Genomic DNA, 26,288 nt, shown 5'->3' on the forward strand with positions numbered 1-26,288 from the left:
ACGGGGAGGACGTGCAGACTCCACACAGACAGTGGCCCAGCCGGGAATCGAACCTGGGACCCTGGAGCTGTGAAGCATTGATGCTAACCACCATGCTACCATGATGTAAAAGATTATTGCTGGTGCACGTCCAATCAATGAAAGTCTTGGCATTACCTTTCAAATCTGCAATGAAAAGAAAATGTAAAAGGACATGAAATATGATGCAAGTTGCATAACATCCACATATTAATTTCTAATACATTGTGATATGTGAATTTCCATAATGTTTCTTTTTATAGCTTTCATTTTGAATGAGTTATGCCCAAGAAACAAATTTTATCCTAGTCTCTGGCACAAAACTTACTTTGAACACTTATACCAGAATTATTCTCCCAAAGCTACAGTAAGTGTATCTCCTGCTTTGTAATAAACAGACACTGTGAAACAATTTGATTGACGGCAACATATATATTTGGGCATTAGCACAGCCGACCAAATATCTGTTCAATATACAGAGTAATATGAATGCAACAGCATACATGGAAATGTAATCACTCTATAAATACCGAGGAAAGACAACACTGCCTGTTACATCTACAGGGAAAGAAAAGTACTTGTGTGACGTTCGCAATGGTCACAAGGGCATTTGTTTTCTTCTCAACCTTCTAATAATTATGCTTCTGTGGTTCATTTAATCTGGCCTTTTTAAATGCTTCTCTGTCAGAAGGGTTGAATTGGCATCCATGAAATGGAATATTGGCTGAGTTGCATGATGATTGGGCAAGCCTACATTACCCATTTTACACCCCACGCCAAATTTAACAGAGGGGTTCATTTTCACCAGCATCATCTGAGATAAAGTGGTGTATAAGGTCAACTGCTCATTGTATTACCTGCCCAGTACTTATCCCATTGACTTCATTGGGGTGAAAAATGAGTGTTCCATGATGCGCTGATTGAACATTTGCCCAATAATTAAAGGTTAACCAGAAAATGCAAAATGGGCTAAGGAGCTTCTGAGAATTGCAGGCTTTAAATAAGAATAAAAAGGATGAATCTGCAGTTATTAGACTACAGTTGGTGTTTGCACTTTTGGGCAGCTGTAATAGAAGGTATATTAGAATAATAGAGATTCTTTTTTTTTAAATTTAGATTACCCAATTATTTTTTCCAATTAAGGGGCAATTTAGCGTGGCCAATCCACCTACTCTGCACATTTTTGGGTTGTGGGGGCGAAACCCACGCAGACACGGGGAGAATGTGCAAACTCCACACAGACAGTGACCCAGAGCCGGGATCGAACCTGGGACCTCAGCGCCGTGAGGCGGTTGTGCTAACCACTAGACCACCGTGCTGCCCGAATAATAGAGATTCTAATGGAGATCAACTCAGGTAATATTCGGAATCAGAATTCATGGAACTGATGGAAGGTTTGTGTCGAGAAGATTTAACAAATGTCTTCAAAATTGTCAAATGGTTTGAAAGGGGTAAATAATAAATTTCTATTTGCCGGTGACTCACAAGCAATGGAGCACAAACTTTATTCAGGTGGCATACACGGTTATTAAACAATCAAAATTAAGTTAGTGAGAATATTTAATAGCTAGTTAGAAATGCATCTGGTAAGTAAAATAATTAAAGGTACAAGAACAAAGCACAGGTATTAAGAGGGTACAGGCAGGATGAGTGAAGTTATCTGTTGTGTTGATGCTTCCATGATCATTCGATTTTCAGATCTGAATTAGTGTCGACAAAGTCTACAAAACCTGTGCAGAAACAGCATCCAGACAACTTATCACTGGCATCTGCTTCCCACCTTACCACAAAAGCAACAAATAAGAATGCTGTTCTCTCCTAAAGCTTAATACTTCCATAACTAAGGGCAGCACAGTGGACCGTGGTTAGTACTGCTGCCTCACAGCTCAAGGGACCCAAGTTCGATTAAGGCTTTGGGTGACTGTCTATGTGGAGTTTCCACATTCTCCCTGTGCCTGCGTGGGTTTCTCTGGCTGCTCCGAGTTTCTTCCCACAGTCCAAAGATGTGCAGATTAGGTGGATTGGTTATGCTAAATTGCCTCTTCGTGTCCAAAAGGTTAGATGGGTTTATGGGGAATTGCAGGGGTTTTGGCTTCGGTAAGGTGGTCATTTACAGGGTCGGTGCAGACTCGATGGGCCGAATGACCTCCTTCTGCACTGTAGGGATTCTATGATTCTATGATTCGACCAACTGCCAACAGTGAGGAGGAAATGGAACTGGTTTGGACCAAAATATGAAGCAAGGACTGGCAATTTCCTCAGACCTGCCTATTCTCTGCCATTGTCACTTCACTAAAACCCTCGTTTTGTTTCACTGCACATTGGACCAACTGGGAGCATTTCTAAGGAACCGCTCAGTCAAGCAATTCTTCAAATAAAGATGTTACTAGTTCAAATAGTGCTGCCAAGCCTGTCTTTAATTAACTATTCAGGTCCACTCAGGACTGATTTGAAGGCCTTAGAATCTCAATGGGGTATTCTAGAGAGGGAGAATTAAATTAATTATTGTCTGGGATGTTTATCAGAGCTGCTCCTGCTCCGCCAACATTATAATGGCTTTCTGGTGCACTTCTGGCAAAGTGCTGTTAGCAGACCAAGAGAAGCTCCAAGGATTTTCCTGACATTCACACTCTTTTGCTGTTTTTGGAGTGAAAGTAAGACATACTGACATAGTCCAATTATTCTTGGCCTGCTATCATGTATAGAACATCTTAGTTTAATTGGCGTTGGCACAATGTTAGCTGACAGATATATGTCAATAGATATATCCTCATAGAAAAGGGTTAGGTTCATGAAAGATTGGCTAAATGGAAATTCCCAGTGTAGGTTCATAGCAAACAGAGCATAATAACAATGAGTTCAGTGTTGACAACAATGAAAATATTCAACGGTATTCATTAAGGTGCAGGTTACCACAACTTCTCTGTGCTAATTGAAGTGACAACACCCTTCAATGTTTACCTTTCTAAATCCGTCCGTGGATCATTGATGCTGGAGCTGTAATGGAATGCGTCCAGCAGCTTTCTATTTTCCAGAATAGCCAAATTCACCCACATTGTCATCACCCCCAGGCTGCAGAGGTGCAGAACCAAGGATGTCCACAGGGTAGCTGGTTTCCCAGAATGCAGATCGCCAGGATGACACACACATGGCCCTGAATGCAGCCACAAAGCAATCACTGACTTGGTAAGCTGCCATTTCCAGAATGTCCACATGGTCTGTGGTGTAGGGCTGTGTCCTCACCTGTCCTCATGAGAGATCCCATGAAGAGGACAAACTGATTAATTGCAATGGCATCACCTCAGACTTACCATCTACCCACAACTCAAGAATCACCTGAGTGAAGAAGCCCATGACAAACGACTGCTCCATTTCCAGAGTGACTATCATAATCCATCTATAACAAAGCAGAAAGCAGCAGCTCAGTATCTTCCAAACAAAACATTGATTTTATTCTGGGGCAAAAAGATAATGCCCCCATTCTTTCTTAGCACTGCACTTCAATCTCATTGCAAACTACGCTATTCTACTTTCTATCCTAAATTTGTGTCTTTGAGCTCATGAGGTCGTAGCATGAGAGTTGCATGGCTCTTCAGGTTGTAATTAAGACTGATACGGCACTTGATTAATCACAGTTGCCTTTTAAGAAAGAGGCTGCATCTAGGGCAGCATGGTAGCAAAGTGGTTAGCGCAGTTGCTTCACAGCTCCAGGGTCCCATGTTCGATTCCTGGCTTGGGTCACTGTCCGTACGGAGTCTGCATGGTCTCCCCATGGCTGCATTGGTTTCCTCCGGGTGCTTTGGTTTCCTTCCACAGTTCAAAGATGTGTGGGTTGGGTCAATTGGTCCCGCTAAATTGCCCCTTATTGTCCAAGCATTAGGTGGGGTTGCTGGATTGCGGGGATGGAGTGGGGGTATGGGCTTAGGTAGGGTGCTCTTTCAGGGATCAGTGTAGGCCCGATGGGCTGAATGGCCTCCTTCTGCACTGTAAATTCTATGACTGTCATGCACTGCAATCTGTCTCCAACTGCACCTGTAGCTGAAATTTCCCGTAACAGCCTCCCCGAACAGGCGCCGGAATGTGGCAACTAGGGGCTTTTCACAGTAACTTCATTTGAAGCCTACTCGTGACAATAAGCGATTTTCATTTTCATTTCAATTTGTCTAAATGTTCACTTGGTCTATTTGCAGATGGTATTGCAATTGCTATTTGTGTATTGTTGTCTGCAAAGAAGATAAACCTTCCTGCGTGGAGTCAGAAAAGGAGAAATCCAGCCTCAGAGTTACACCTACATATTCTAGCATATCCTGAGAGATTCTCCTCAGAGTTAGCATGTAAATTTGATATTCCTCCAGCACCCTCCTCCTGAGGCAAGCACCCATGAACTCTGGGTCGAACAACTCTAAAATCATCACAGCCTCTGCCTTCACAGGGAAGATAGCACACCATCAAACCCCTCCCATGCCCACTGCTGCCTCGTGCTCAGTGACTCACCAAATGGCAGTCACTCATTAACAGTTTCTAAGTCTCCACATCTCACTTTGCCATGTGGAAATCCTTCAGTTGGTGTCTGCAAGAGAGAAGGTTAGTGCTGAAGGTGACAGCTTGGGGATGGAGTTAGGGCCAGAGAGTGACCAGTTGGGCAGGGTTGGTTCTCCTATTTGCAATGGGTAGTTAACCTTTTTTTTTCTTTTTTTTAAAAATTTTAGATTAGCCAATTATTTTTTTCCAATTAAGGGGCAATTTAGCGTGGCCAATCCACCTACTTTGCACATTTTTGGGTTGTGGGGGCGAAACCCACGCAGACACAGGGAGAACGTGCAAACTCCACACGGACAGTGACCCAGAATCAAACCTGGGACCTCAGCGCCGTGAGGCAGTTGTGCTAACCACTAGGCCACCGTGCTGCCCTCGGTAGTTAACCTTCTTTACCTCTCCATATGACGTGAAGAACAAGGTCCACTTCCTCTTTCTTTTCATATTTCTCCAAGGATGTACATGATCTGGAGGTATTTTTGAGAAAGGTGACTGTAACTCTCTCAAAGTGAAGGTGACAGGGAAGAGAGGACATTGTAGTAGAAGGGTTTGTCACATATAGGGTTAGTATTGGACTGAATACAACACCACCCACACAGTGATTTAAGACAATACATGATCCATTAGTCGGAGTCATCCTGATGCTGGAGAGAGGTGTGAGCATCAGTAAGAATGGACACAGCTCTGAGCTTGAACCCTTTATTATGTATATGTACATAGCTGTTGTGGTCAATAAACATACAGTTAACCTATTTAAGACTATTAAGAAGTCATTAAGACCGAGTGAATGTCACCAACACCCCACAACATGGTGGTAATAATTTGGTAGTGAACCTGAAAACCATTAAAAAAATACTAAGACTAATATCCTGCAAGACTAAATAAAAATTCAAAGAAGCATTCTGCATAGAAGAAAAGCTTGAGAATATGATGTACATAGGAAAATAGCCAGCCAGTAGCTCCAAAGAACAGCTTGGAAGCTAAAGGCAGAAATCTGAAATTGCTCACGACAGTAGAAGATTCCATGGGATCTCTTGGAAGTCCAGCCTCAATTCTCAGTGTGCAGAGTCAGCAAACCCATCAGGGGTGAGCTAAAACTTTTAAAGTACAAGGTACAGAAAGTCCTGAGAGTCCTGAGAAACCTTTAAATGGTTTAGTTGTCATAAACAGCCATTTCAAAACCAGGGGCGAAATTCTCCGACCCCCCCGCACAGGGTCGGGGAATCAACCGGGGCCGGCGTAAATCCCGCCCCCGCCGCGGCCGGAATTCTCCGCCACCCGGGAATTGGCGGGGGCAGGAATCGCGCCACGTCGATCGGCGGGCCCCCCCGCGGCGATTCTCCAGCCCGCGATGGGCCGAAGTCCCGCCGCTGTCAGGCCTCTCCCGCTGATGTGGTTTAAACCACCTCTGTGCTGGCGGGATTGCGCGGGGCGATCGGACCCCGGCGGGTGCCCCCACGGTGGCCTGGCCCGCGAACGGGGCCCACCGTTCGGCGGGCGGGCCTGTGAGGTAGTGTAGCCACTGTAGCCACCTAAAATGGACACTGAACTAAACAAAATGGAGAATCGCTAAGACTGCAGGGAAAAGCAGTTTAGCCAAGGCAGCAGCCTGCAAACACTCATTAGCATTTTGCAAGCAGCAAAACTAGTTTCTGGCCAGGTGGAAGATCTCAAACCAAAGGTGATAATGGCAAAACGCTTTACATACCAATAAGGCAGTCCAGATCTAGGCACACACAATGGCAACATTTGGGTTTGAATAAGATACTTTGAGTGGATGTCCAGACAGAGCGGCACCAGAAGTATCCACTATAGAAACCGCCCCCGCCATCAAGAGAGACCCACACATTGGAGGAATTCAAAAGATATCGATTGGGAGTGATCCAATCGATACCTGAAGGTAAAGCCCGCCCAGAAAAAGGCAAGGACATTGGGGACCCCTATAAAAGATAGACCCCCACCCATGGTCCTGTCTGTTGTTTCGTGCTCCGGCTTTGACCAAGAACTCCGAATTGTATCCTGACTCCAGCCGTTGAGCACCAGCCGCCGAACCATAAGTGCCAATACGACGCTCGCTACGCGAACCAGGCCCACTAGACCCCCAGTGACCAGCACGCTCTCTGAAGGTTGCAGACCAAGACCGGAACGAAGGCCTCGCTCCCTGACCTTGCCTGTTCCTGTTTAGTTAAGTATTCTGATTGCTTAGTTTAGTCATAGCTTAGTCCCTTAGCGTGTGCATGCGTATTTATTATAATTGTATAATAAATATTGATCGTTTGGAACTTACTAATCGGTGTATCGTTTTATTACTTTGAACCTGACCTTGGAATATTTGTGATGTGTCTATACGGCATCTGGCGACTCCTGAGCTGAAAATACATACATAGAGCCTAGTAGTGTTAAGCACACGGCCTTTAAACGGAGGCGTGTTAATACACTCCAATAAACGCATTTTACACCCATAGCAAAACGTGCAACATTTAGTGGCGACTCCGCCGGGACACGGTTATAAGTGGTACCCCCACTCCGTCGAGGACCCTGAAATTTGAATTAGAAATCTGGTAAAGAAAAAGGAAAGAAATCACAAATATTCAAGGTGTTCAAAGGAATAAACGTAATTCGGAAGTGTGTTTAGTGCATGCGTACTAACAGGGTTGTAAGGAAAACCTGAAAGCATTTTTGTTGCGACAAACTTTCGGTAGTTTTGTGAACGGAACATAGCGTAAGCCTTACCCGTTTCGTGAGACATAACCTCAATACCCCCTGTTCTAAATTCAAAGTGAGTCAGAGAAAATGGCCATGCAGGCAATGGAACGCCTCATGAACCCAGAACGGTTTGTGGTCGCAGCGACCAGCAGTAGCCGAGTAGGCCAGTGTCCCATGTGGGAGCTGGAACTCCGCAAATATCTGCAAGGAAAGGGATGGCCCCTTTGGAAAGAGTTTTGTTTGAATGAGGAGACAGGTCCCGGAAGTATAGGACATACTTGGTGGGAGAACCTCTCTCAAATTCACAAGAAAAATATGAGTAAAGCACGTAAGCCGATGGCGACTGTGTCCTGTTTGGCACAATTGCGAGGCACAGAGGAGGTCGTTCAGACGCTCCGGGCAGAATTAGAAGAAAGAAATAGAATGAGTAAAGTGGATGTCAGGGACATCGAAAAGGAAAACATGGATCTTAGAGGGAAGTTGGCAGAGAAAGGTAGAGAGGTGGATGATGCCAAGAGGGCACATCAGTCTTGTCTAGCCCATCTCAGCAGTTCCCAGACCCAGTACGAAAAGGCCTATCAGGACGTGCAACGTGCCGTCCTGATAAGAGAAGAATCAGAGAAGCAGGTAGAGGCTTTGCAGAGGCAATGCTCTGACCTTAAAGCAGCTTTGAGAGCACTCCATGCTGCCACCACAGAACAAAGACAGAGTACTGTAGTCCACGCGAAATGCAGGAAGCAGATTGCAGAGCTGCAATCGCTGCTTTCGGTGCAAAATGGGTTTCAAAGCACCTTTGGAACGCAGTTAGATGAGGAGAATGCCCCAGACTGGAAGGAATTAAGTGAGACAGCGCAGCGTTATGTTCAGGGAACATGTGCGCCAGCAGCGCAGCAGAAAAGGCAAGCACCCCAACCCCCCACAGATCAGCTAGTTACCGTTCCAATGAATCCAGTCACCACCCAGAGAAAAGCGACCACAGAAGGCGCACCCGATATTACCTACACCACCCCCTTAACTGTAACCCAACTCAGGGACGCGTGTGAAAAGATCACTCCGTTTCTCCCCACCGCAGACCCCCACCAGTTTTTCGCAAAGGTAAAGCAACAGGCTACCATGTACGGCCTGGACGAGAGAGAGCAGGTTAAACTCACAGTTCTGAGTTTAGACCCATCGGTTGTAGCAGCCCTCCCCGACCCACAGAACGTTGGCGGAGGCACATTAGAGGAAATGCACACCTCCATTTTAGATGCCATAGGGTTTAATCGAGGTGACCCCGTAGAAGGACTTAATAAGTGCCGGCAGAAGAAATCCGAGCACCCCACAGCATTCGCCGGAAGGCTGTGGATCCATTTTAACGCAGTATTTGGCGATTTAAATAGAGCCCATTTGAACCGGGAAAATATGGTTAAATGGACGCGCACCATAATTTCTCATGCAACAGAAGCAGGACAGAGCGCTTGCAACAGCTATGACCCCTCAGAGGAGGCCCATAATGAGAAGTGGGTCCTGAAAAGATTGTCCCGCGCTTGGGAGCAATCAGTTCAGGGCAAGAGTAAAGTGAAATCCCCAGAAGAAGCTCAGGCTGCAGCAGACATACAGGCAGTGAGAGAGCACCAAAAACTCGCTTGGGTGAATGAAGGAAAGAGCAGCCCTCCACAGAAGTCGCAGGAATGCTACAACTGTGGCCAGTTAGGACATTGGGCTAAGGAATGTAATGGACCCCAGAGATCACAGAGAGGCCAGCAGACAGGCACTCTGAATCGCAATAAAACCAAACCAATTCACAGTATAGGCGGACAGTCAGGACCCACCAATGTGGACGGAACGAACTGACGGTGTTCGGGCTCCCCCACTTGGGTCTGTGACACACTATGGGATCCATCAGGAAGACCGGTAGTCACGGCAAAGTTAAGAGGGAAGCCCATAGAGTTACTTTGGGACACAGGAGGCTCCCGCATCACAATTAACTCCACCACCACGGCACAAGCAGACACGTGGCCGACCACCTCCACCATCACACTTAGCGGGTTCACAGGACACTCGCAGCAGGGACATATCACAGCACCCGTAGCAATCCAGCTAGGGAACATTTCCACCAAACACCCCGTTGTTCTAGTAAATCTTCCCCGGACAGCAGAACACATCCTAGAGATAGATTTTATGAATGCACATAGCCTGTCGTTCGACCCAGTGAACCAGTGTGTCTGGCGAATGGCAAGATCGGACAGAGCACCCGCTACTCTCACAGTAGGAGAGTACGCTAACAGGATTAGTGCAGTAGGAGACTATTCATTTGACCCGACTACACTAAACACGGACAGACAAGTTAAGGCAGTATTAAATAAACACAGGACAGCATTTGCCAGTCACCGGCACGACTGCGGCAGAATGGCTGGACAAATTCACGTTACCGGACCTGACCCCAGACCACAAAAACAATATAGATTTCCCCTAGAAGCAGAGGGAGAAATAGAGAAGGTAATAGGTAGCTTATTGGAGCAAGGTGTGCTTAGAACAGTAGCCTCGACCAATAATGCCCCTATTTGGCCAGTGAGAAAGCCCGACGGATCATGGCGTCTGACCATTGATTATCGGGAACTCAATAAAGTAACCCCAGCAGTAGCCCCCACGGTAGCAACAAGTCCCGAGACCATGCTCAAGCAGGGACTCAACTCCAAGTTTTTCACGGTATTGGACATTAGCAATGGCTTCTGGTCAATCCCATTGGCAAAGGCGTGCCAGTACAAATTTGCCTTCACTTTTAAAGCTCAACAGTATACGTGGACATGCCTTCCACAAGGATTCCACAATTCCCCCTCCATTTTCCACTGACAGTTGGCGAATGGTCTAGAAAAATGTTCCCGCCCCGAATGTCTGGTACAGTATGTAGACGACCTACTACTGCAGACAGACACAAAGGCAGAGCACATTACGCTTCTGGCCGAACTCCTGGAACTTTTAACCTCAATTGGCTGTAAAGTTAACCCAAGAAAGGCCCAGATTTTGGAAAACAAGGTGATGTATTTGGGAACAGTCATCACACACGGCAAACGCGAGATCGAATTCAAAAGAATTGATTCGATTGTCAAATTGCCCCTTCCCCAGAATGTTTCAGCCCTCCGGTCGTTTTTAGGACTGGTTGGTTATTGTCGGAACCACATCGACGGATTCGCGACAAAAGCCGCCCCACTCTCAGACCTCCTTAAGAAAGGAGCCCCCTGGGAATGGCTTTCGCAGCATACAGAGGCTGTGGAAGAGTTAAAGAAAGCCCTTAGCGCAGCACCCGCGCTACAAGTCCCAGACCAACTTTCCCCCTATGCAATAGAGGTAGCGAGCACAGATCTGACCCTCTCGGCCGTGTTACTTCAGGAACGGCACGAGCAGCTAAGACCAGTGGCTTATGCCTCCCGGCTGTTAGACCCAGTTGAACAAGGATTTTCAGCCTGCGAGAGGCACCTCCTTGCTGTCTTCTGGGCAGTGCAATATTTTTCTTACATTACTGGACTCAACCCCACCACCATTTTGACCGAGCACACCCCCACACAGTTACTCCTAGACGGTCGACTGAAGGACGGTTCAGTTAGCCAGATTAGGGCAGCTAGGTGGACACTACTCTTACAAGGACGGGACATTACAGTAAAACGGACCCGCACACACACATTTTTAGCCGACAACCTCCAATACCCAGGACAGCCCCATGAATGTGAAATTGTAGCCCCCTTACATAACACAGGACCCTTTATAGCGAAGACACCCCCCAGGAAGATAGGGAACCCAAAACAAAGCCCCCAACCCACAGACACGTGTGGACCACTACGGATATACGTAGACGGTTCATCCACGGTTTTAGAAGGTGAGCGTATCACAGGATGCGGCATCTATGTCGAGGACGCGCAGGGGCGCGCTCTCGAAGAGATAGCTTTAAAATTACCAGGACACTTAGGCACGCAGGCAGCAGAGCTCGCGGCCATAGCTTATATAGTGGACCACCCCGATTCTTTCCCCAGCCCAGCGGACATATATTCGGACAGTCTATATGTCTGTAATAGTTTAACAGATTTTCTGCCCCTGTGGAGGACACGAGGTTTTGTCTCCGCAGATGGGAAACCCCTTCCATCAGCCCCTTTACTCCAACACATTTTAGAGAAAGCGAAGGACAGGACCTTCGGCATTATCAAAGTAAGAAGCCACCATAGGTCATCCCCCCCTGGGAATGTAAAAGCCGACGCACTGGCTAAGGCAGGTTCCAGGCGAGGACACTTGTGGACACCCCCAGCTAGCGCACCAGCTAGCACCCCTGTGAGCGCGGTTCAAGTCTCACAAACAGATGTCAAGGATTTAGCTGAAGCTCAGAAGCAAGATGAGGATCTCAGGGAGATTTTCAAAGGCAACTTTGTGCCACAGTATGACAAATTAAGACACGCACTGACCACACATGAGGGTGTGATCATAAAGGATCAGCTTTATGTGGTCCCGCAGCAGGACAGGAATGAAATGATTGCTTTGTTCCATGATGGACACGGGCATCAAGGGATCGACGCAACCACGAGGCACCTCAGGCAGCTCTGTTGGTGGCCTAACCTAAGGACAGATGTATGTCACTACATCGAGAATTGCCTTATTTGCGCCCAGAATAACCCGGAGAGGTATTCTAAAAAGGCACAACTTCGGTATACTCGACCAGTTAATGGCCCCTGGACAAACCTCCAGATCGACTTTATAGGACCATTGCCCCCTTGTAGGAATGGCTATAAATACGTTCTGGTGGTCATCGATACCTTTACCAAATGGGTAGAGGCATTCCCCTCTAGAACGAATACAGCTAAGACAGCTGCAAAGATCCTGACCCACCACATCTTCACGAGATGGGGTTTACCCCGTAGCATTGATTCGGACCAGGGATCTCACTTCACAGGACGGGTCATGAAGAACGTCCTGACAATATTTGGCATAAAACAAAATTTTCATATTGCGTATCACCCACAGTCCAGCGGGATTGTAGAGCGCATGAATCGGACCCTAAAATCCACGCTTCGAAAAATGGTTCAAGAGAACAACTCCACATGGGATTCAGTGCTCCCATTTGCACTCATGTTCATCAGAAATACAGTTTCAACTTCCACAGGATACACACCACACACACTCATGACCGGACGCCCTATGAAAGGTACAGAATTCCTTTTAGGACTGGACATGACTAGCCCCGAAGTGACGGCCCTCACACACGAAAAGACGGTTAAAGACTTGGTTGAGACTGTAAGGTCTGCACAGATTGCAGCCGCAGTTCAGCTAGGGAAACGCCGTAGACAACGCACAGCATGCTTTAACAAGACCGTACACCCCACAGAATTCCAGGTTGGGCAACAGGTAATGCTATCTGTATACAACCCCAGCAGTTTTTTGGCACCAAAATATTCTGGCCCATACTCAATTTCGGATAAAATTAGCCCCTCAGTTTATAGGATAAAATATCCTAATGGTAAGACCGCGTGGTTCCATGTCAACCAGTTAAAGGCATATGGAACACAGGCCAACCATGCACACCATGTCCTGCTAGACGCAGCAGAACACCTCACCCCACCCACTAGAGACACGTTTCCACCATCCCCCTCACAGACCAGTTCTTCATCGGACTCGCCCACGACTCCGCCCACTGACCATGACAGACCACGCCCCGAAACGTCCACAAGCTGCCGCAGCAGACACAGCGATACAGACACTGACTCTGAGGACAGCCACAGCACACCACACTACAGCCCACATTGCAGCGACAATGACCCCGACTACAGTGACCCCATGGAAGTCACTTACATTAAAAACCCAAACCCACCACCCGACCCCGACGACCCCGACAATACCCATTCACTTTTGGACCCAACACTCTGGCACAGGGACAATTCGTACCGACTTGTCCGCAATGACGAAAGTGACCCCCGGTCACATAATTCAAAGATCTCATGCCTGATCCACACAAGGGTGTGGGATCCGGGAGAGCAGGACGACACGGTGTCTGAATCCCGATACGGCAACCCCTTTGTGACCCTGTTCACAGAGACAGAGGAAAAGTGAGGTGTCCAGATGATGTAAAATAGGAACCGCTTGAGGGAAGCGATGTCCTTTCTGATGGAACCTGCACGCATGTTTGTTTGTCAGTTTATGTTTGTTTGTTAATATGTTAAGGGATTGATTGCAGATCTTTTCAGCTGAAAAGATTGCGACCACCTCGCACGCACGTTAGCTTGTCCGCAGATACCTCTGAGAACTTCAGTTGTGTCCTCTGGTGAACCGACACGGTTCACGACTTGTTCCCTGTTTTCAGATGAAGGAGCATCTTGGCTCCTCCATTGTTTTTAGGTGCCCCTCTATTCGGCGAATAGAGGCTGCAAACCCACGGTAAACACATTCTTGCCCGTTTAATCCAGGTTACTCAGGCAGTGGACAAACGGCACTGAGGACCCGTCCTGTCTGAGAACCCACTTTGGTCAGCCAAGCTCGGGTATGGCACAGCACGCCCTACCCGGGGATCCCATTCAAATCGTACCCGTAGCGGCCCATACGCAACCCATTCGACCTTTTGTTTCCAATTTGATTTCATTTTTCGTCAGGCAGCCCTTTGGCCGCCATCCCACATGCTATTTACATCCAGGAACATTCGGATGGTAAATGAGCAAAGCCTGCGAGACGGCTCGCAGGAGGAGAGTTGTTAGGTGTATTGTGTTCATTAAATTCGCTTTTGATAAAAAAAAATGAGGGGAGTCACAGGGTGTGACTTGGCCAGTCATTTTTTAATGGGTCAATTGGAATTGAAAGACAGATACACTAACAAATACGGATATTAAGCTGTATTGACAGATACTGTGCTTGATCCCATAGCTTTCGAAGGACGAAACAGGGATCACAGCAAGGATCGGCCATACAGGAGGAAGAAAAAGGAGAACGAAGAGAAGATGATGGAAGCCTACTTATTGCTCTTAAATGTTGTATTTGTTTGTGTGGAAGCAAGACACGTTTCCCCCACAACCCCCGCCGTAAATGTTTCACTCACAGCAACCCCCCAGTGCTCAGCTCTGATCAGTGAGGTTCAGACCTGGTGCACAAAATTTATGACATGGTACTCCATGTCATACGTGATTGAATCACTGCTAGTGATTGCGATCCTCGCCATACTCGTACAGACCCTCAGGTTGAGGAAATGGAAAAGGAGAGCCTTCCGTTCCTGCCCCTCAACCGTCTATGGAGTTCGATCCCCTATTTTTCGGTTTTATCAATCCCCTTTGCCCCATGATGAATAAAGCACTGTGTGAATAAAATAAAATATACCCATGTATTATATTGTCCTGAACTCGACTGCCGAGTCAGGAAATGTTATGTGATGTGGTATGAATGGATGAGGTTTAGTCTGTAATGAAATGTTTAAGGTAAGATAAGGATAGTTGTGATAGGTAGAGGTTCCCGGTTTTTTTGGTAATGCATGTCCCCTTTGACATAGCGCCAAGTAGAGATGTCAGGTAAAAAAATTTTCTTCCCATAGTTAAGGACAGAGTAGACGCTCAGGAGCTTGCCGAGGTCAGGGAACACAAAGAAGGCACCCCAGAAGCACTCGAAGCAACGTGCATAGGTGATCCTTCACAATATTTTGATTGTGAGGATCACAAGGAGGGAATGTAGCCACTGTAGCCACCTAAAATGGACACTGAACTAAACAAAATGGAGAATCGCTAAGACTGCAGGGAAAAGCAGTTTAGCCAAGGCAGCAGCCTGCAAACACTCATTAGCATTTTGCAAGCAGCAAAACTAGTTTCTGGCCAGGTGGAAGATCTCAAACCAAAGGTGATAATGGCAAAACGCTTTACATACTAATAAGGCAGTCCAGATCTAGGCACACACAATGGCAACATTTGGGTTTGAATAAGATACTTTGAGTGGATGTCCAGACAGAGCGGCACCAGAAGTATCCACTATAGAAACCGCCCCCGCCATCAAGAGAGACCCTCACATTGGAGGAATTCAAAAGATATCGATTGGGAGTGATCCAATCGATACCTGAAGGTAAAGCCCGCCCAGAAAAAGGCAAGGACATTGGGGACCCCTGTAAAAAATAGACCCCCACCCATGGTCCTGTCTGTTGTTTCGTGCTCCGGCTTTGACCAAGAACTCCGAATTGTATCCTGACTCCAGCCGTTGAGCACCAGCCGCCGAACCGTAAGTGCCAATACGACGCTCGCTACGCGAACCAGGCCCACTAGACCCCCAGTGACAAGCACGCTCTCTGAAGGTTGCAGACCAAGACCGGAACGAAGGCCTCGCTCCCTGACCTTGCCTGTTCCTGTTTAGTTAAGTATTCTGATTGCTTAGTTTAGTCATAGCTTAGTCCCTTAGCGTGTGCATGCGTATTTATTATAATTGTATAATAAATATTGATCGTTTGGAACTTACTAATCGGTGTATCGTTTTATTACTTTGAACCTGACCTTGGAATATTTGTGAGGTGTCTATACGGCATCTGGCGACTCCTGAGCTGAAAATACATACATAGAGCCTAGTAGTGTTAAGCACACGGCCTTTAAACGGAGGCGTGTTAATACACTCCAATAAACGCGTTTTACACCCATAGCAAAACGTGCAACAGTGGGGGCACTCTTTTTCTTCTGCCGCCACCACGGCCTCCACCATGGCAGAGGCAGAAGAGACCCCCTCCACCGCGCATGCACCGGTTGTGACATCAGCGGCCGCTGACACACAGGCGCATGCGCGGACTCACGCCGACCGACGAAGGCCTTTCGGCTAGCCCCGACTCCAATCGGCCGTTGGCGCCAGTTTTGGTGCCAGTCGGCAGAGCGGGAGCCACTCCGGCGCGGGCCTAGCCCCTAAAGGTGCGGAGAATTCCGCACCTTTGGGGAGCCGTGACGCCGGAGTGGTTGGCGCCACTCCGCTATGCCGGGACCCCCCTCCCCGCCGGGTAGGGGATAATTTCGCCCCAGATTCCCAGGCCGGTACCCGAGCTCGCTCCAAGAATAAAAATAATTAATTAATTGATTTACACTAAATAATCAACTTTAAAGGTGCTTTTGTGACCCTAAAGCATAGTGATTAAACAGAGAAGTCTGCATCTAGTTGATCCAAGCAGCCATAGTTTAAACAGTTTTCAATGCTGAGCACAAGTGCCACTCCACCAGGAACCCATCAAAACTGAAAAGTGCAGGCAAACTCTTTGTCTTCAAACAAACGGCGGTGCTATCTTGAATTCCCGCAACTTCTTAAAGCTTAACCTATAGTTTACTTTAACCATGGACCAAAATTCCACTCAGTCAGTTCAATTTTGACTTACCCAAGCCTCAGATCAATCACATAATTGGGGAATTTGGATTAAAGAGATACATGACCGGGATTCTCCGACCCCGCAACGGGTCGGAGAATTCCCAGGGCCCGATCCGGCTCGCCGATTCTCCGGCGCCAATTCTCAGGCTCTTGCAGGCCACCATGCCAGTCGGGGGGCCATTGAAAGCGCCACCCTCCCCCCCCGGCGATTCTGAAGGCCTTGACGGGCCGAGTGCCCACCGAGTTCGGCCAAGTCCCGTCGGTGTGGGTTACTCTGGTCCCACCCGGTGGGACCTGGAAATTCTGTCTGCGGGGCCGTCCTGGAGGGGGGTCGGGGGTATCCGACCCCAGGGGGGGCCTCCACGGTGGCCTGGCCCGCGATTGTAGCCTACCAATCGGCGGTCGGGTTGGTTCCTTGGGGGCCTATGTTCCTCCAAGCTGGGCCCCTGTAGGGCTCCGCCATATTGCCTGGGGGCCAGCGCGGAGATGGGAACCCAGGCACATGCGGAACCTGCGCCGACCTTGGCACGCATGCATGAACTCGCGTCGGCCGTAGCACGCATGCTCGGACTCGTGCCGGCCATAGCGTGCATGTGCAGACTCGCACCGGCCCGGCTGGAGCTGCGGGACCACTCTGGCGACGACCTAGCCCCCTAGGAAGGGGTGCATACCTGGCAATCGAGGACTGTTGATGCCGGAGTGGTTTGCGCCGCCTTTCACGCCGGCGTCAGAACCTGGCCCCGGGATTGGAGAATCCCGGCCATGATTGTTTCAGGTCTGGATAAAAAGACAGAAGCTGAACAAGTTAATGTCACAATATGTGGATATTGTAGAGTACATAAAGGGTTAATGTAATGTTACTACTCTAGTCACTAGATGGTTCTGTAGAGCAACTATATAAACATCACATGCCTCCTTAACTTCTGGGAAAGTAGAGTAAGTATGAGATAATTTAACTGGTAGCATAGTTTAGTGTTTTAGATGTGTAGTGTCTTCATTACTTAACTAATTCCTTAGTAATATGTTCAAATCTAATTCAGTGTAGTGTAATAAATTAGCTTTGTTTATTCAACACTGCTTGCTGTTTTTTGTTGACACTACAACCTTCAACATTCTGAAAGAACGAAAACAAAGAACGCAACAGTTAACATACTGCTTTATTCAGCAGGCCCAATAGTGGACTATTGCTAGACGAGGAATCAATGAATCATCTGTTGTATTTGATAAAGTACAAAAATCATTTGATGTTTACTTCAACCTAAGAAGTGACAATATCCTTGTCAGGGTTAAATATGATACGCATGCCCAACAGCCAGGAGAACCTGTTAACTCATTCATCAAAGGGCAGCACGGTAGCATTGTGGATAGCACAATCGCTTCACAGCTCCAGGGTCCCAAGTCCCAGGTTCGATTCCGGCTTGGGTCACTGTCTGTGCAGAGTCTGCACATCCTCCCCATGTGTGCGTGGGTTTCCTCCGGGTGCTCCGGTTTCCTCCCACAGTCCAAAGATGTGCAGGTTAGGTGGATTGGCCGTGATAAATTGCCCTTAGTGTCCAAAATTGCCCTTAGTGTTGGGTGGGGTTACTGGGTTATGGGGATAGGGTGGAGTTGTTGACCTTGGGTAGGGTGCAGACTCCAAGAGCCGGTGCAGACTCGATGGGCTGAATGGCCTCCTTCTGCACTGTAAATTCTATAATTAATTAATGATCTGTACAGGATGAATGAAGACTTCAGATACGGAGACTAAAATCTGATCTTACCAGGGATAGAATAGGAGTAGGAGTAACTGACCACACACTGTTAGGAAGATCCAACTCTCGAGAAACTATCCAGATTGTTAAGCATCTGAACTCCATGTGCAGCACAAGTCCATTTTAAAAGGAGAAAGTAAATGGTGGGATAAAGGAAACCCCACAGCCCAGTAAGTCAAACAGCACAGAAACAGGGACACTCCAGGGCAAGTGAAGCAAAATGCCTAACCAATCAAAACGCCTAACCAACCAACTATGCCAGTGTTGTGGAGCAAAGCGGCAGCGCAAGAGATAAATGTCTTACAATTTCAGCTCAATGCTTTCAATGCTAATAGAATTGGGGACTTTGCTGAAAATTCCAGCCCTTCGCGCTGGTGGTCTCACCAATGCGAATGGAGATATTAGTGGTTCGCTGCCCCTACTGCCCCTACTGCAGGGAAACCACGGTGCGGGGGGGGCTTCTGGAACAATCTGGCCTTCTGCATTGTGTGCTAAGCATCTAAATGCACCAAAGACCCAAAGATGATTCATGAGGTCGAGATGACAAACTAAGGGTGGTCATAGCAATGCTTTTTCGTTTTTTTCTTATTCATACCTGGGATGTGGGCATCACTGGCTGGACCAGCTTTTATTGCTCATCGCTATTTGTTCTTGAGAAGATGGTGGTGAGCTGCCTTCTTGAACCACTGCAATGTAAGAACATGCACCGTGCTGTTAAGCAGGGAGTTCTAGGATGCTGGCCCAGCGACAGTGAAGGAATGGTGATATCTTTCCAAGTTGGGATTGTGAGTGACCTGGAGGGGAACTTCCAGACGGTAGTGCTCCCATGTATTTGTTGCCCTTATCCTTTGAGGTGGTAGGGATTGTGGGTTTGGAAGCTGCTGCCTAAGGAGCCTTGGTGAGTTCCATCTTGTGGATGGTACATATGGCTGCCACAGTTTATCAATGGTGGAAAGAGTGAATGTTTGAGTAAGTAATGTCAATCAAGCAGGTTGCTTTGTCTGGATGGTGTCAAGCTTCCTGATGTTGTTGGAGCAGCTCAAATCTAGGCAAGTGGAGAGTATTCCATCACACTCCTGAGTTCCACCTTGTAGACAGTGGACAGGCTCTGGCAAGTCAGGACGTGAGTTACTCACTGGAGAATTCCCAGACTTTGACCTGCTATTGTAGCCACGGTATTTATATGGCTGTTCCAGTTCAATTTCTGGTCAATAGTGACCCCCAGGTCGTTGATAGTGCAGGATTCAGCGATGGAAGGCCATTGATTGTCATGGGAAGATGGTTAGATCCTCTCTTGTTGGAGACGGCCATTGCCGAGTCTGCCTTTATGTTACTTGCCACTTATCAGCCCAAGCCTGAACATTGTCCAGGACTTGTTACACATAAATAAAGACTGCTTCAATATCTGAGGAGTCATGAAAAGTGCTGAATATTGTGTAATCATCAGCGAACATCCACACTTTGGACCTTATGATGGAGGAAAGGTCATTGATGAAGTAATTGAAGATGGTTGGGCCTTGGAGACTACCCTGAGGAATGCCTGCAGCAATGCCCTGGAGCAGAGATGATTGACCTCCAACCACTGCAAGCAACGTCCTTTGTGCCACGTATGACTCGACCTAATGGATTGCCAGTTTTGCTGGGGATCCTTGTTGCCACATTTAGTCAACAGCCGACTTGTTGTCAAGGGCAGCTATTATGGGCCAGGGTTGAGAGAACACCAAAGTATATCACGGAGTTCACCTGACCCACAACTTTTAAGTGACATTCCCATGACACAGTCACTCTCAACTCATCTCTGGCATTCAGCACTTTTATCTATGTTTCAATTCAGGCTGTGATCAGGTCAGGAGCTGAGTGATCCTGGCGGAACCCAAATTGAGCATCATTGAGCAGGTCATTGTTGGCGAATTGCCACTTCACCGCACTGTCAATGACACCGCAATCGCTTTACTGATGGTTGAGAGCAGACTGTGTGAAATGAGGGTTTATCGACTTCATGTATGGGACTGTGTAAACAGCGTCTCTCACAATGATGATGCAATAGAATACACAATGAAAGTCGAGGGGGAGAATGTTCATGCAGTGAACTTCAGCAGTGTAACATCTAGCTATGGGCAGCTGTATATACTTCAGGTGCAGATAATAAACAAGTTATTATTTGGACATGCCAGCATCTCAGTAAGCATTTCCCAACATAAAACAGATTGACGGGGCAATAATTGGCTGGGTTGAATTTTTCCTGATTTTTGTGTATAGGCATACATGGACAATTTACAACATTGCTAGGTAGATATTAATGTTGTAGCTGTGTGGGAACAGCTTGTCCAAAGGTGCCACTAGTTCTGGAGCACAGCATAGTCAGGACCCACAGTCTTCAGCTATTTCTTGATATCGCGTGGAGTAAATCAAATTCACTGAAGTCTGGATGCTCGGAACCTCAGGAAGGAGAGCCGAAATGGATCATCCACCTGACACTTCCAGCTGAAGATGGCCTCAAACACTTCAACCTTCAGAGGAGGAAATAAACACCAAACCAATCTAATTAAGGCTAAATAAGTATCTGCTGCACATAAATAATAAATAAACAGTAATTACCAATTAATTTAAAATCAAACTAATTCATCAGATAATTAACACTAAGCCTCAATGGATTCTATTAGATATAAATTACTGCTAATTAATGAATGAAGATTAGAGATGGCACAATAAGCAATGTGTGGGGCTGTGCTGCATGGGAGATGGTTAACAGCAAGAGTGTTCCAGATTGTCACATCTGCACAACACTCCTCTAGTTTCAGAGATTCCTGCTCAGAGGCTTTGAGCTGGTGTATGAATTAGACACTCTAACACATAAGGGAGGGAGAAGAATTTGGCCTCCTTCGGCACTGTTGGGATTCTATGACTCTATGAAGATAAGGAAGGTGATAGCACAATTGAAAGACTGATGTGGGAAAGAAGGATTCTGGTTCGTGGGACACGAGCATCAATACTGGAACTGGAAAAAATTCCAATTGTACTGGAGTGACAACAGTGCCTAAACGAAAAGGGTAAATAAAGATGTGGGACTATAAACTAAGAAAACAGAGGGGAGGGATCTTGTGAAAATAATGTGATTCTGAAGATAAAAGCAATAGAAGATCAGAATAAATGTTAAATCGAAGTAAGAAACAGCAGTAACATTAATGGTCAGGAAACAAATGCAGTTATACAACAGAAGTATACAAGAACTGTTAAACAAAGTGAAAGGAATGATAATTCAAAACAAATTAAATTGCCTATATGGCGTGTGTGCAGCATCCCAAAATGAAGCAAGAGGGACTGGAAGCACAAACTGGAAGAGTAATGAACTGCAGGAATATCTGAAACATGCCTAAATACAGAACAGGCCTGGCAACTAAATGTTACAGATTATTGCATTATCAAAAAGGTAGGGATGGAAGAAGGAGATAAGGGTAGCTGAACAAATTAGAGATAACATAATGGTAGTAGAAAATAGGGACTTGGCCAGTTGATGATTAGAAACAGAATCTATACAGATTGAAATAAAAGACACAAGGAGATTGATTGGGCGAATGGGAGAATACTGCAGACCAGCTTTTAGTGGGAAAGAAATGAAGGAAAAAAATTATCTTAGTAATTATGTGAAATGAGTAACGGGCATAAAATAATAATCATGGGAGACTTTAGCCATTCACATGTGAAGTGAAGAGGGACAGGGGAAGGAGATTTACAATGTCTACAGGATTCCTTTCTTATCCCAAAAATATCCAACAAAAAGAGAGAACACTGCTGGATCAAGCACTCAGAAACAAAAGAGAACAGTAAAGAGGGATAAGCCAATGAGAACATCTAGGTAATCATGATCATTACTTCCTGGAGCTGATAATGATTGGCCTCCAACACCACAACTTTGTGCTTGGTATGAGTCCAAACAATGAAGAGTTTTCCCTCTAATTCCCATTCACTAAAATTTTGCTTGGGTAGCACAATAGTTAGCACAGTTGCTTCACAGCTCCAAGGTCTCAGGTTCGATTCCCGGCTTGGGTCACTGTCTATGTGGAGTCTGTACGTTCTGCGTGGGTTTCCTCCGGGTATTCCGCCTTCCTCCCACAGTCCAAAGATATGCAGGTCAGGTGGATTGGCCATGATAAATTGCATTTAGTGTCCAAAAGGTGGGGTTATTGAGTTACAGGGATAGGGTGGAAGAGTGGACTTAAGTGAGGTGCTCTTTCCAAGAGCCAGTGCCAAAATGGCATCCTTCGACACTGTAAATTCTATGAAAATCTCCCCTGTAAAACAGGCATACTGTTTTGGATACTGTTCGGGGGGATGGCCTCTCAAGGGATAACAGCAGCCACATTCATAACACAATGATTGGTTCTGCTGCACAGGGCAGGAGCAAAAGGCATAGCAATGCAATACATACATATATATATACATAGGAAATAGGAGCAGGAGGCGGCCTTTTGGCCCTTCGAGCCTGCTCCTCCATTTATCATGATCATGGCTGATCATCCAATTCAATAGCCTCATCCTGCTTTCTCCCCATAAACCTTTGATCCCATTCGCCCCAAGTGCTATATCCAGCCACCTCTTGAATATATTCAATGTTTTAGCATCAACTACTTCCTGTGGTAATGAATTCCACAGGCTTACCACTCTTTGGGTCGGTCCGAAATGGTTTACCCTGAATCCTTGGTTCTGGACACACCAAACATCGGGAACATCGTCCCAACATCTACCCTGTCTAGTCCTGTTAGAATTTTATAAGTCTCTATGAGATCCCTCCTCATTCTTCTGAACTCCAATGAGAACAATCCTTAACCTAGTTAATCTCACCTCATTTGTCAGTCCCGCCATCCCTGGAATCAGTCTGGTGAATCTTCGCTGCACTCCCTCGAGAGCAAGGACATCCTTCCTCAGAAAAGGAGACCAAAACTGCACACAATAATCTAGGTGTGGCCTCACCAAGGCCTTGTATAAATGCAACAACACATCCCTGCTACTGTACTCAAAACCTCTCGCAATGAAGGCCAACAGACCATTAGCCTTCTTTATCGTCTGCTGCACTTGGATGCTTACCTTCAGCGACTGGTGCACAAGGGCTGCACACTCCCCTCTCCCAATTTACAAGTTCAGTAGTAATCTGCCTTCCTGTTTTTGCTTCCAAAGTGAATAACCTCACACTTATCCAAATTATACCGCATCTGTATTGATTTGCCCACTCGCCCTACCTGTCCCAGATCATGTTGTAGAATCTCCGCATCCTCATTGCAGTTCACCCTCCCACCCAACTTGTTATCATCTGCAAAATTTGAGATTTTACATTTTGTTCCCGCATCCAAATCATTAATATACACTGTGAATAGCTGGGGTCCCAGCACTGATCCCTGTGGCACCTGCCAATGCCAACCTTACTGCCTGCCAATTTGAAAAGAACCCATTGATTCCTACACTTTGTTTCCTCTCTGCCAGCCAGTTTTCTATCCACCTCAATACACTTCCTCCAATGCCATGTGCTTTAATCTTGCAGAATAATCTCTTATGCGGGACTTTGTCAAACGCCTTCTGAAAGTCCAAGCATACCAAATAGACTGGCTTCCCCTTGTCAATTGTATCAGTTACACCTTCAAAGAATTCCAACAGATTTGTCAAGCATGATTTCCCCTTCATGAATCCATGCTGACTGATCCTGACACTGCTTTCTAAATGTTCCGCTATAAAGCCCTTTATAGTTAAAGCTGAATCAATAATGAGGGGAATATATGTTTCTGTGATTTGTAAAGAAGCTTCAGGATGGTATGTTGCTTCCCTGGTGCTCGGGCCTAGGATGAAGGGCGGATCTTATTGCAACTTACAGAATACTGAGAGGCCTAAGTAGAGTGAACGTGGAGAGGATCTTTCCATGAGTCAGAGAAACTAGAACCCGAGGGCGCAGCCTCAGACTGAAGGAACGATTGTTTAAAACCGAGATGAGGCAAAATGTCTTCAGCCAGAGGGTGGTGAATCTGTGGAACTCATTGCTGCAGAAGGCCGTGGAGGCCAAATCACTGAGTGTCTTTAAGATAGAGATAGATAGGCTTTAATAAGGGGATCAGGGGTTATGGGAGTAGGCAGCAGAATGGGGATGAGAAACATATCAGCCGTGATTGAATGGTGAGCTGACTCAATGGGGCAAATGGCCTAATTCTGCTCCTATTTCTTATGGTCTTATGAACTTATGTCTCAGAGCAGTTACAGGACATTCTGGAGGGGGAGGGTGAACAGCCAGTTGTCATGGTACACATTGGTTAAAAAAAGGGATGAGGTCCTAAAAGCAGAATATTGGGAGCTAGGAAGCAAGTTGAAAAGTCGGATATCAAATATAATGATCTCAGTGCCACGTGCTAGTCAGAGCAAAAACGGCAGGATATATAGAATGAATACGTGGCTGAAAGATGGTGTGAGGCGGAAGGTTTCAGATTCCTGGGGCAATGGGTCCAGTCCTGGGGAGTTAAGACCAGAACAGGTTTTAGGGGCTGGTTTAGCACTGTGGGCTAAACAGCTGGCTGTAATGCAGAACAAGGCCAGCAGCGCGGGTTCAATTCACGCATCGGCCTCCCCGGACGGGCGCTGGAATGCGGCGACTCGGGGCTTTTCACAGTAACTTCATTGTGACAATAAATGATTATTATTATTACATACTGGATATACTGAGCAGGACCAGGACGATGTCCTTGGAGGTGTTGGGGGGGGGGGGGGGGGGCTGCTACTTGCAAGAGCAGTTGGGGAGGGTTTAACTAATATGGCAGGGGGATAATAATAATAATGGGAACCTGGTTTAGGGGCTGGTTTAGCACAGTGGGCTAAACAGCTGCCTTGTAATACAGAACAAGACCAGCAGTGTGGGTTCAATTCCCATACCGGCCTCCCCGAACAGGTGCCTGAATGTGGCGACTAGGGGCTTTTCACAGTAACTTCATTGAAGCATACTTGTGACAATAAGCTATTATTGTTATGTAAGGATTCAGAGCAGGTGGAATCAAGCACAAGGGAAAGGACAGCATGAAGTATGAGAAAAGTGATAGGCAGAGAAATCAAGGGCCAGAATTAGATAAGGACACAGTCAAAAATAATAGGGATGGGACAAGGGACATTGAAAGAACTAGCAAAACAAAATGAATGAGTTAGCGGCACAGATAGATATAAAGGGGTATGATGTAGTTGGGATTGTGGAGACATGGCTCAAAGTTGACCAAGGATGGGAACTAAACATTGAGGACTATTCAGTTTTTAGGAAGGACAAACAGAAAGGTAAAAGTGGTGGAGTTGCATTGTTGATTAAAGAAGATATTGGTACAATACTGAGGTAAACTATTAGCACAGACAATGAAATCTATACGGGTCAAGTTAAGAACCACCAAGGGGCAAAAATATTTGTAGGGTAGTATACAGACCACCAAATTGTCGTGGTAATGTTGGGAATACATTAGACAGGAAATCAGAGATGCATGTGATAAAAGAACATCTTTGATTATGGGTGACTTTAATCTGCATACAAATCGGGTGATTCAAATTAGTCACATTATAATAGAAGAGGAATTTATGGATTGTAGAAGGGATGTTTTTTTGGATCAATACGTTAAGGAACCATCAAGGGAACAGGATAGCTAGGACTGGGTATATTGCAATGAGAAAGGCTCAGTGAGAAATCTAGATGTGAAAGATCCCTTGGGGATGAGTAACCATAATATGATAGAATTCTTTATCAAGGTGGATAGTAATGTAGTTGATTCCGAGACCAGGGTCTTGAATCTCAATGAAGTTAACTGTGATGGTATATGAGTTGGACTGGAAAACATTAATGACAGGAAGGACAGTGGACAGGCAATGGCGTGTATTCAAGGGACAAATAGGTGACCTCCAAAAGTTGTTTATTCCTGTTTGGTGCAAGAGTAGAAAGGGAATTATGGCCAA

This window comes from Scyliorhinus canicula, chromosome 10 (assembly GCF_902713615.1).
Source record: "Scyliorhinus canicula chromosome 10, sScyCan1.1, whole genome shotgun sequence".
NCBI lineage: Eukaryota > Metazoa > Chordata > Chondrichthyes > Carcharhiniformes > Scyliorhinidae > Scyliorhinus > Scyliorhinus canicula.